This window comes from Ascaphus truei, chromosome 16, assembly GCF_040206685.1.
Source record: "Ascaphus truei isolate aAscTru1 chromosome 16, aAscTru1.hap1, whole genome shotgun sequence".
Taxonomy (NCBI): Eukaryota; Metazoa; Chordata; class Amphibia; order Anura; family Ascaphidae; genus Ascaphus; species Ascaphus truei.
This window is the reverse complement of record NC_134498.1, coordinates 39845614-39858297: the sequence shown is the minus strand read 5'-3', so window position 1 is coordinate 39858297 and position 12684 is coordinate 39845614.

Here is a 12684-nt window from a genome sequence, read left to right as displayed (position 1 = left end):
CCTTTTTCTCACATCAGGCTTTTCTCAGAGTCCTAATCAGCCAGATGGAGTCTGGTTGATTGCTTGTTTGCAATTAACCAGCATGCTGCTGAATTTAGAGGCAATTTCTCTCTAACGGTGATAAGTCCCTGTTACAGTGACCATCGGACCTTGGACTAAATTTGGTGTTTTATCATTGGTTGGGTTTTGGCCCTCTTTTTAGATTGGTTCTAATGGCCTCTCATTGAAAGGGCCTAGATAGCCACAGTGACAATGAATGTGTTAATGTTAATAGGGAGGAGGGGGTTGTAGGAACCCTGGGATAGTGGTAGGTGTTAACCTCTTGATTGCCTTAGCTGTTAGTAAAGCATTGCATATCAATGCTTTAGTAGCCACTTGGGTAGCCAAGGGGGTATGTAGTGTAGTTTAATTTTAATATTAACCACTTTGGTGCCTGCAGTATACCTTCATATCCTCAGGCATCAAAGGCGTGATATGTTTTCAATCATAGGGTAATGTAATAATTGTTGTTATTACGTAGCCCTATAGTAGAAATATGACATTATCCTCCCCCATTTAATCACGATGTGGTAATGTACTAGTAATGTATTATACTAGTAATAGCGTTAATTTCTCTAATTCAAATAGTGCATCTGGTAAAATGTAACCGCAATCTTGAGGACTTACGTCATAAAACTGAGGTAATAGCAGCATATTTTCTTGGTTTACCGCATGCAATATTAACGCCATTTAACAGTGTCTCATACAGTAACTCTAAGTTCAAGGAACATCAAATAATTCTCCAGTCTCAGTAATGGGATTTTAAATTGGATCTTGTACCTCAATGTATGTTTAGGTGACATTTTTCACAGTCTCTTAAACTTTACAAGGAGTTAGCAGGACAGAAGGGAGAGGTTAATCAAAGCCACTTGTATTCCGTAGTTCCGTGGGAGAGGGAGTGGCTCAGTGAGTAAAAGACACTGACTGGCACTGAGAGCCTGGTTCATTTTCCGGTGTCGGCTCCTTGTGACCTTGGGCAAGTCACTTTATCTCCCTGTTCCTCAGGCACCAAAAACATAGATTGTGAGCTCCACGGGGCAGGGACCTGTGCCGGGAAAATGTCTCTGTAAAGCGCTACGTATAACTAGCAGCGCTATACAAGAACATGCTATTATTATTATTATTATTATTACATAGTCACATAGTTACATAGTACATACCAAATAAGACACAGACTCCAGAATTGGAGTAAAATGGCCACAGCATTAATTAAAACAACATAGTTACATTGTAATTGCATAGTTACATTGTACATTAGTTACAGTTACATTGTTACATTGTAGTTACATAGTACACAATGTTACATAGTTACATAGGTGCATCGTTACTTTGTACAGTAGGCACATAGTTACATTGTTACATTGTACAGTAGTTACATCATTACATTGTAGTTACATAGTTACTGTGAATAGTACTCACATGGTTACATTGTACAGTACTTACATAGTTATTCATTACATTATAGTTAGATAGTACTGGTTAGATAGTTACATAGTTACTTCGTGCAGTAGTCACATAATTACATAGTGACATTGTCCATCAGTTACATAGTTACATTGTAGTTACATAGTATATGAGGTTACATAGTTACATAGTAGGTGAGGTTGAAAAAAAGACACATCCATAAAGTTTAAACTATGCTAAACTGAGATACATCTTATATTGTATTTATAGTATGTTATTTTTAAATCACTCTGGCCCAGGTAAACAGTGCTAAGATCTACAGAAATGTAATGGGTCATCCAATGGGTCCCAAGGTGTAATATGACAACCCCATTTATCTTCCCTTCCAGCACAGACAACAATACAGCAGTCTCGCAACTATCCAACTTGAAAAGGAAAAAATAATTACAAAAATAACTCGACGTATGCCATTATTCCATTAAAAGCACTAGGATTCTTTACTTTGACACATTTGGTGCAGTGTTCTTCTCCGTGAAACTTAACTGTACAAATGTTATTTAATATTAATATCAACATATGTGTTTTGGAAGGAAATAATTCACAGATTGTTAAGCATGTTCTGTGAAACAAGAGAACAACTGTTTGAGGACTGCTTGATGTCTTGAGAAAATTACATTTTGTCCCGATCCCTTTTTTTATCTACAGTATTATGGTGATGCCTGCTTATGTATAGTACATCCTTTTTAAAGGGTAATGTGATTTATTTGGAAGCTAGCCTAGCAGTGATCAACCTTCTAGCGTTGGAATATTTTATGAATAAGAAAGTTGTCTGCTGGTGATTAATTTAATAAGCTATGTCATATCACATTGCAGGACATTGCTATCACAGTTTATCATAGATATTCATATATATGTGTATTTAATCAATATGTAACTACTGTAATTATACATTTCTAATGGAGCAAAGAAATCACAATGTTTCCAATAATTAAAAAGCATCAAACAATTGAAATGAAATGAACTGCTGTTCATGGATAACATATGGTGGTCATCACTTGACTTGTGTAGCAGCTACTGCTGAATCGGGGTGAGATACCCCTCATCATGTATCCCGACTACAGTAGGATAAAAGAACTCTTAATATACAGTACTTGTTTTGTACACTGTACTGTATATCTGCAAAGTTTGTTGCTCTGTAATGACAAATCTTAAAGAAACTCACTAGACCAAGCGTTCTCAACTTCAGTCCTCAAGAGCGACCAACAAGTCACGTTATCAGGATATTCCTGCTTCAGCACAGGTGGCTCAATCAGTGGCTCAGTCAGGCACCTGTGGTGAAGCAGGGATATCCTGAAAACGTAACCTGTTGGTCACTCTTGAGGACTGGAGTTGGCCAGCCCTGCCCTAGGCTGACCAAAACATTGTCCACTAGGTCAAGATAAAGGTCAATGTGAGTCCAAAGCATTGTCCACCAATAAAAGCCACACGATTTGGATGTGCACCTGTACTTGGATGTGCACCTGTACTTACAGTACTGCTTATTGTGCTTCGTGTAACCAATGCTAATTTTGCCCATCTAGAGCAGAAATAACCTATTGATCACGAGAAAGGAGAATTGCATCATCAAGCATTAAATGGAAATCATACTGAATCATTATAAATGGAACAAGTGTGCGAAAATGGTTTTCATCGTTCCTCAAACATCTTCTAAGTGACAAATTACAGAAATGTATCAATTTCAGCTCTTCAGATGGTCTATTATGTGCCTACAGAATATGGAATATAGCCCAATAACATAACTAGATACAGAGTATGGTTAATTAAGCACAAACAGAATTCTATGGTGTTCATATCAAATGTTTCATGTCATCCAATTTCAAAAGAACTTTTATCCAGTTTCTGTATAGGAAAGAACAACAACTATAGTATAAATATTTTAAAGCGTATAATTAAAACTGCATGTGCTTGACATCAAAACAACCATGATAAAAAAAGGATTGTATCCTAGTTGTTTTTCTAGCTGACAGCCTTTCTAGTTAACAGCTGGTCAATAAGCATTTGGTCTTTTTAGCTCTGTAAAAGTAGTCTCAACATTTCAATGATGTTAACATACTACCTTATTACTAATAAATATAGAGGGACAAGTATTCAACATAATATTTCTGAAAAGCTCGTAAAGATGTGGCCTGTTTGTTTTTTTGGCTTTCCTCAACAAAAGTGTGGACATCTCTCGTTTTGTTTGGAAGATATAATCAATATATATCCCATTGAACTCTCAGCCATTCTTCATGTTGTTATTCACACCTGTATTTAACAGGCATATGTCAGATGTAATTACAATTTTTTTGGTTGTATTGCTTCGTCTATCCAGCAGATGGCAAAGTGAACTTTTTTTGCCTATATGGAGGGGGTGGAGGGGGGGGGGGGCATAATAGCGCTACAATTTAAAATTTGCAGAACAGGTGCCTGTCTGCTGATGCTACAATACAGCATCTTACAATAACCCATTGTTATTTAGCCTTGAGCATGCTAAGTGTTATCAAATGAGAGTTGTGGCGGTTTTTGTTGCAGTATCCCTGTACAAAATGACAATAAATGTACACACTTTTTTTTCACTTTGCTTTTTCGGCACACAGACTTGGAGAAAGATTATAGGGGAGAGAGGGACAATTTTTGCAATACAGTCAGATGCTTCAAAAAGACCTAAAGACAGTTTTGCATATATTATCTTTTTAGCAATTAATGATCAAGCAATTAAGAAAGCCACTGTATCAGAAATATATGACTATATAATTCGCAATTATGAATACTACAGAAATGAATCTGCCATGGATGGAAGAAAACGGTTCGATGGGTTTTGTCAAGTAATTATTGCTTTGTTTGCACAACGCTATGCCCAGGGATGAAAGAGGGTTATTGGTCATTGCTACCGGCATGTGCCATGGACAAAGGAGAAGGATATGAGCGAGAAGTGGGACCGGGAATGAGAATAATTGTACTTCCCAATCTCGCAATGAGCCACCATGTGATGAGCCACAATCTGAGTTTCAAGTGTTTCAAGAGTACCAAGATTATCAACCGGAACGCTCCCCCCCACCTCCCTCACCCCCCGCCAATTATCCTGGAAGAACCTATGACCTTTTGGGAATTCTTCAGTGATATCTACTATAGGGTGGATAATCTCCCTATGAAAAAAACATGTTTTCCATGATGCCTGTACAGAGTTCAACAAACAAATAAAAAATTACATTATAAATAATGTTTAAATATTATTCTATGTAAAATATATATTTTTTAATAAATACCGTGTGTTGTGTTCCAGTGTTATAGTACAGTGCACACACACACACACACACACACACACACACACACACACACACACACACACACACACACACACACACACACACACACACACACACACACACACACACACAAACACACACACACACACACACACACACACACACACACACATATATATGTATATATATTGTGACATAGTCCAAAGATGTTAGGCAGCTTTCTGCCCCATTTTAGGTCAGAAAGTGCAGGAATAGTTAAAAATGATCCGTTCCACAGCTTCCCATTAACGCAGGCAGCTGGATGGAAAATCCAGACCACAGATTATAATGGCTCTAGTTCTCCCTCACCTGCTCTTCTAATCACATGCACAGGTATTTAGAGCAGAGAGGTTTTGCATTTCACTCTCTCTCCTTAGAGCCTGGAGGCTGGGGGTATCGCTGCTCCCCTGTTTCCAGTGTCGGGGTTGACGGCTCCTCCACGTATCACAGTACCAGAGGATTTGCCTGGACACCACAAGCAGATAAGACAAAACAAATGGTTACTGCTGTTGCTAAAAGACTGTGCTGTATCTTGTGACCCTAAATGAGAGAGCATTGTTTTAAGCTGGGGAACCAGTTTAGTTGGCCAGCAGCTGTTAGAGAGACTGATTCTGATGTGTAGTTAGATCCCTGAAAGGGATAGGATTTTGCTTATATGATTTTGGTTTTATTTCTTGAAATAACAGTGTGGGAAATATTGTAACACTGAAATATGTGAACTGCTGAATGAAAGTATCTGAGTACCTCTAACCTTCACATGTTAAAGCTGCAGTACCTTACTTGGATGAAAATAAAGCAGGCAGAAGCCTGAGTTAAGCAGCATAATACTTTGCATGATCCTGTTTGTTGTATAATTAACCCTAGAAGACTGTGTCGGGAAGAACCCAGACAGACGTCAGCACTACAAAAGAGGGGCGTTTGTCACATATGGTGGAGAATGCGGGTCGACACTAAAAAGTCTGTGGGTTTGCAAAGAAATGCGGGGGTTTAAAATGGCCGCCCAGCTGAACTAAAGTACAGATGCTATGAGTGAAGTCTGTCCCACTGTGTATATCAGTTGTGCTTCTAGCATACACAGAGAATGTGCGAGGTGTGGATGCAATAGCACCCTGAACCCAAACAGAAAACCAAAATGTTTTGCTGAAGAAAAAAAAAAAATTGCATCTAGCAAGTGCTGTTTGTAAAGCTAATGCCTTTTGCTGAAGTGAGTGAATTTGCAGCTAGCAAGTGCTGTATGTAAGTTGCTGAAGTGAGTGAAATTGCAGCTAGCAGATTGTCCCTGCCGGGTTTCTAAAATGGCCGACGTGAAATGTTTGTTTTGTAATGTACATAATCATGAAAAACAGTGTCCCTTCAGGCCATACGATGATGACGACTCATATGTGGCCCCTGGAGGAGAGCCGTACCCACAGATGAATTTAGTATGCTGGGCCTGTCATAAAGTAGGTCACATGGAAGATGTGTGCCCCAAAATTTTCAAAGACAAACAGCTGCAAAAACAAGCAACGCCCTATGAGTGCAAGCAAGATGTGGAAGCTGATACCAGTGAGCGTGTGCCCAGGACCACTGATATCTCTGGAGCTAATAAAGCAAAAAGAAAGAAGAAAAAGAAAACTGTTCCTCAAGTCACAGGGGAAGTGACCGAGCCACTTGAACCTGCGCTGTCAGGACATGCGTCAGAAAGGCGCCGAGATGTGCTGCAGACCGGAGTGACTAGCAGAATTGTCACGGGAACAGTGGCAAAGGAAAAGGAGGAGAAAAGGGAAGCTGAATCCTTGAACGAGGATAAAGAGGCTTTGGTTTCTGCACTCCAAGCTGCCCGCCATGATTATGAAGTCCTGCGGCAGGGATTGATGAAGGAGCGAGAATGTTGGAAGAAGGAACAAGAATCTAACAATAAGGTGCGAGAATGTTGGAACAAGGAGCGAGAAGCGAACGCCGAGTTACAGAGGTGTATACTTCCAGCTTTACAAGAGCACGAGACTTTGAAGAAAACAGAGTCTCTCTTACGGAGTGAGCTGGAAGAGGTGACGACTAGTCTGAAAAAGGCCAACACCGTAATTGCCACCATAGAGGAAAAACAGATTAAGTCTGACAAATCGATTGCTATCCTAAAACAGAAATACGGGAAGGCTCTGCAAGAGGTTCACACGCTCAGCACAGAGGTGCAAAACTCACTCCTGGAGGGCCACGGTCTGAACACAGAGCTGGGAATATTGAAAGAAACCTATGAGAATGCCCTGAGTAATTTAGAGACTGTAAAGAGAGAGAATGTAATTCTGAAACAGAAAAATTTAGACTTGACTGACCAGATCAGTGAAGGTGATAAGAAGCTTCACCAAGCAGCAAAAGTGGAGAAGCAATTGATCCAGGAAAAGCTAGAAATACAGGAAGAGCTGCAGAAGCAGATGGCTGAGCGCGAGATACAGTGCGCCGAAATGGAGGAGGTGTCCGTCCGTCAGGTGGTCTGCCTGACATTGCGCTATGAAAGCGAGATGGCCGATATCCACAAGCAGCTGGACCACACGGCAAATGAGGGGGCCCGGCTGCTGCTGGAGCTGAACAAGACCCGAGAGGAGCACCTGCAGCTGCAGGTCAAGAATAGAAAAAATGAAACAGAGTTAAACTTTGCTCTGAAACAAATGACAGACATGGAGTCGCAACTCAACTCCAAAGAAGTTGAATTAGCAGCTGCACTGAGTGGAAAAAGAAATAAAGGACAGCAACAAAGACGCTACCAGGACATGGGAGAAGCTGCTAAAGTGGTTCAGTCGGGCTATCAATCCTACCTCCTAACCAAGCAAGCTGTACGTTCCTATACACTTAAAGTCAATGTCCTCACTGATGACAAAGAGGAAGGAGAAAGAATTGACTTTGATTGTGCTGCTGTTATTCCAGAAACAGATAGGCACCCTCCTGAGAATATTCTCCCTGATCTGGGATTCAAAAATCCAGATCCTCAATTTCATTTACGTTGTCCAGAAGATTATCAAACTCGTGAACGCAGCCAGGCCACCACAGAAGATGTTTTAGCCAAGTGGGTGGCAGTTCCTGAAAACACAAACTTGTTGACAGATCCTGATGACGTTGTTAATATGGACTACGTTTGTACAGAGGCAACTAGGTCTTCAAAACGCAAAGGCCTGGTAATGGCCCCAAAAGGGAAATCAAAGATTGAAAAGAAAAAGCAACGAAGGTCAACACGGCACCTGAATAGTTCCAGATCTCGCCACTCTGGACCACACTGTGGAGCCAAGGAGAATCCGGACCGAGGGTCTCGTCAGTGGCTGAAGAAACAGTCCAGTCATTTGCAGGCTGCAGCGGGTGTTGAAATAAAGTCAGAGGGTGTAATGGACTGGAAGTCAAGAAAAAAAAAAAAAAAGGAAAAATGTTTGGGAACTGACCGATTTTTATGTTATACGAGTGGACTATGTCACTACTACAGTATATGCTATACTATGCCTTTAGAAAAGCATTTTTGTAAATATTGCAATGTTGTATTTTTTTTTTACTCTTCATTGAAAATGTAGGTAAAACTACAAATTAATATACAGGGTTGATGGCCCTTAAGATTACAAGGCTGTAGTATAAGAAAAAAAAAAATAGTGGTAGCTTACAATATAGAAAAAAAATGCCCTTTTCGGTTGGTAAATATATAATGAAGTTCATATTCGTATCATGTGAATACTTAATGTTGTACTGAGGAGTTAGCTCAAGTATTTCAGGTAGGACGCTCACCCCAGTGAGGTCCATGGCCGCTCACCCCAGTAGGTGTGAGCTGGGGAGGGGGATATGTGACATAGTCCAAAGATGTTAGGCAGCTTTCTGCCCCATTTTAGGTCAGAAAGTGCAGGAATAGTTAAAAATGATCCGTTCCACAGCTTCCCATTAACGCAGGCAGCTGGATGGAAAATCCAGACCACAGATTATAATGGCTCTAGTTCTCCCTCACCTGCTCTTCTAATCACATGCACAGGTATTTAGAGCAGAGAGGTTTTGCATTTCACTCTCTCTCCTTAGAGCCTGGAGGCTGGGGGTATCGCTGCTCCCCTGTTTCCAGTGTCGGGGTTGACGGCTCCTCCACGTATCACAGTACCAGAGGATTTGCCTGGACACCACAAGCAGATAAGACAAAACAAATGGTTACTGCTGTTGCTAAAAGACTGTGCTGTATCTTGTGACCCTAAATGAGAGAGCATTGTTTTAAGCTGGGGAACCAGTTTAGTTGGCCAGCAGCTGTTAGAGAGACTGATTCTGATGTGTAGTTAGATCCCTGAAAGGGATAGGATTTTGCTTATATGATTTTGGTTTTATTTCTTGAAATAACAGTGTGGGAAATATTGTAACACTGAAATATGTGAACTGCTGAATGAAAGTATCTGAGTACCTCTAACCTTCACATGTTAAAGCTGCAGTACCTTACTTGGATGAAAATAAAGCAGGCAGAAGCCTGAGTTAAGCAGCATAATACTTTGCATGATCCTGTTTGTTGTATAATTAACCCTAGAAGACTGTGTCGGGAAGAACCCAGACAGACGTCAGCACTACAAAAGAGGGGCGTTTGTCACATATGGTGGAGAATGCAGGTCGACACTAAAAAGTCTGTGGGTTTGCAAAGAAATGCGGGGGTTTAAAATGGCCGCCCAGCTGAACTAAAGTACAGATGCTATGAGTGAAGTCTGTCCCACTGTGTATATCAGTTGTGCTTCTAGCATACACAGAGAATGTGCGAGGTGTGGATGCAATAGCACCCTGAACCCAAACAGAAAACCAAAATGTTTTGCTGAAGAAAAAAAAAAAATTGCATCTAGCAAGTGCTGTTTGTAAAGCTAATGCCTTTTGCTGAAGTGAGTGAATTTGCAGCTAGCAAGTGCTGTATGTAAGTTGCTGAAGTGAGTGAAATTGCAGCTAGCAGATTGTCCCTGCCGGGTTTCTAAAATGGCCGACGTGAAATGTTTGTTTTGTAATGTACATAATCATGAAAAACAGTGTCCCTTCAGGCCATACGATGATGACGACTCATATGTGGCCCCTGGAGGAGAGCCGTACCCACAGATGAATTTAGTATGCTGGGCCTGTCATAAAGTAGGTCACATGGAAGATGTGTGCCCCAAAATTTTCAAAGACAAACAGCTGCAAAAACAAGCAACGCCCTATGAGTGCAAGCAAGATGTGGAAGCTGATACCAGTGAGCGTGTGCCCAGGACCACTGATATCTCTGGAGCTAATAAAGCAAAAAGAAAGAAGAAAAAGAAAACTGTTCCTCAAGTCACAGGGGAAGTGACCGAGCCACTTGAACCTGCGCTGTCAGGACATGCGTCAGAAAGGCGCCGAGATGTGCTGCAGACCGGAGTGACTAGCAGAATTGTCACGGGAACAGTGGCAAAGGAAAAGGAGGAGAAAAGGGAAGCTGAATCCTTGAACGAGGATAAAGAGGCTTTGGTTTCTGCACTCCAAGCTGCCCGCCATGATTATGAAGTCCTGCGGCAGGGATTGATGAAGGAGCGAGAATGTTGGAAGAAGGAACAAGAATCTAACAATAAGGTGCGAGAATGTTGGAACAAGGAGCGAGAAGCGAACGCCGAGTTACAGAGGTGTATACTTCCAGCTTTACAAGAGCACGAGACTTTGAAGAAAACAGAGTCTCTCTTACGGAGTGAGCTGGAAGAGGTGACGACTAGTCTGAAAAAGGCCAACACCGTAATTGCCACCATAGAGGAAAAACAGATTAAGTCTGACAAATCGATTGCTATCCTAAAACAGAAATACGGGAAGGCTCTGCAAGAGGTTCACACGCTCAGCACAGAGGTGCAAAACTCACTCCTGGAGGGCCACGGTCTGAACACAGAGCTGGGAATATTGAAAGAAACCTATGAGAATGCCCTGAGTAATTTAGAGACTGTAAAGAGAGAGAATGTAATTCTGAAACAGAAAAATTTAGACTTGACTGACCAGATCAGTGACGGTGATAAGAAGCTTCACCAAGCAGCAAAAGTGGAGAAGCAATTGATCCAGGAAAAGCTAGAAATACAGGAAGAGCTGCAGAAGCAGATGGCTGAGCGCGAGATACAGTGCGCCGAAATGGAGGAGGTGTCCGTCCGTCAGGTGGTCTGCCTGACATTGCGCTATGAAAGCGAGATGGCCGATATCCACAAGCAGCTGGACCACACGGCAAATGAGGGGGCCCGGCTGCTGCTGGAGCTGAACAAGACCCGAGAGGAGCACCTGCAGCTGCAGGTCAAGAATAGAAAAAATGAAACAGAGTTAAACTTTGCTCTGAAACAAATGACAGACATGGAGTCGCAACTCAACTCCAAAGAAGTTGAATTAGCAGCTGCACTGAGTGGAAAAAGAAATAAAGGACAGCAACAAAGACGCTACCAGGACATGGGAGAAGCTGCTAAAGTGGTTCAGTCGGGCTATCAATCCTACCTCCTAACCAAGCAAGCTGTACGTTCCTATACACTTAAAGTCAATGTCCTCACTGATGACAAAGAGGAAGGAGAAAGAATTGACTTTGATTGTGCTGCTGTTATTCCAGAAACAGATAGGCACCCTCCTGAGAATATTCTCCCTGATCTGGGATTCAAAAATCCAGATCCTCAATTTCATTTACGTTGTCCAGAAGATTATCAAACTAGTGAACGCAGCCAGGCCACCACAGAAGATGTTTTAGCCAAGTGGGTGGCAGTTCCTGAAAACACAAACTTGTTGACAGATCCTGATGACGTTGTTAATATGGACTACGTTTGTACAGAGGCAACTAGGTCTTCAAAACGCAAAGGCCTGGTAATGGCCCCAAAAGGGAAATCAAAGATTGAAAAGAAAAAGCAACGAAGGTCAACACGGCGCCTGAATAGTTCCAGATCTCGCCACTCTGGACCACACTGTGGAGCCAAGGAGAATCCGGACCGAGGGTCTCGTCAGTGGCTGAAGAAACAGTCCAGTCATTTGCAGGCTGCAGCGGGTGTTGAAATAAAGTCAGAGGGTGTAATGGACTGGAAGTCAAGAAAAAAAAAAAAAAAGGAAAAATGTTTGGGAACTGACCGATTTTTATGTTATACGAGTGGACTATGTCACTACTACAGTATATGTTATACTATGCCTTTAGAAAAGCATTTTTGTAAATATTGCAATGTTGTATTTTTTTTTTACTCTTCATTGAAAATGTAGGTAAAACTACAAATTAATATACAGGGTTGATGGCCCTTAAGATTACAAGGCTGTAGTATAAGAAAAAAAAAAATAGTGGTAGCTTACAATATAGAAAAAAAATGCCCTTTTCGGTTGGTAAATATATAATGAAGTTCATATTCGTATCATGTGAATACTTAATGTTGTACTGAGGAGTTAGCTCAAGTATTTCAGGTAGGACGCTCACCCCAGTGAGGTCCATGGCCGCTCACCCCAGTAGGTGTGAGCTGGGGAGGGGGATATGTGACATAGTCCAAAGATGTTAGGCAGCTTTCTGCCCCATTTTAGGTCAGAAAGTGCAGGAATAGTTAAAAATGATCCGTTCCACAGCTTCCCATTAACGCAGGCAGCTGGATGGAAAATCCAGACCACAGATTATAATGGCTCTAGTTCTCCCTCACCTGCTCTTCTAATCACATGCACAGGTATTTAGAGCAGAGAGGTTTTGCATTTCACTCTCTCTCCTTAGAGCCTGGAGGCTGGGGGTATCGCTGCTCCCCTGTTTCCAGTGTCGGGGTTGACGGCTCCTCCACGTATCACAGTACCAGAGGATTTGCCTGGACACCACAAGCAGATAAGACAAAACAAATGGTTACTGCTGTTGCTAAAAGACTGTGCTGTATCTTGTGACCCTAAATAAGAGAGCATTGTTTTAAGCTGGGGAACCAGTTTAGTTGGCCAGCAGCTGTTAGAGAGACTGATT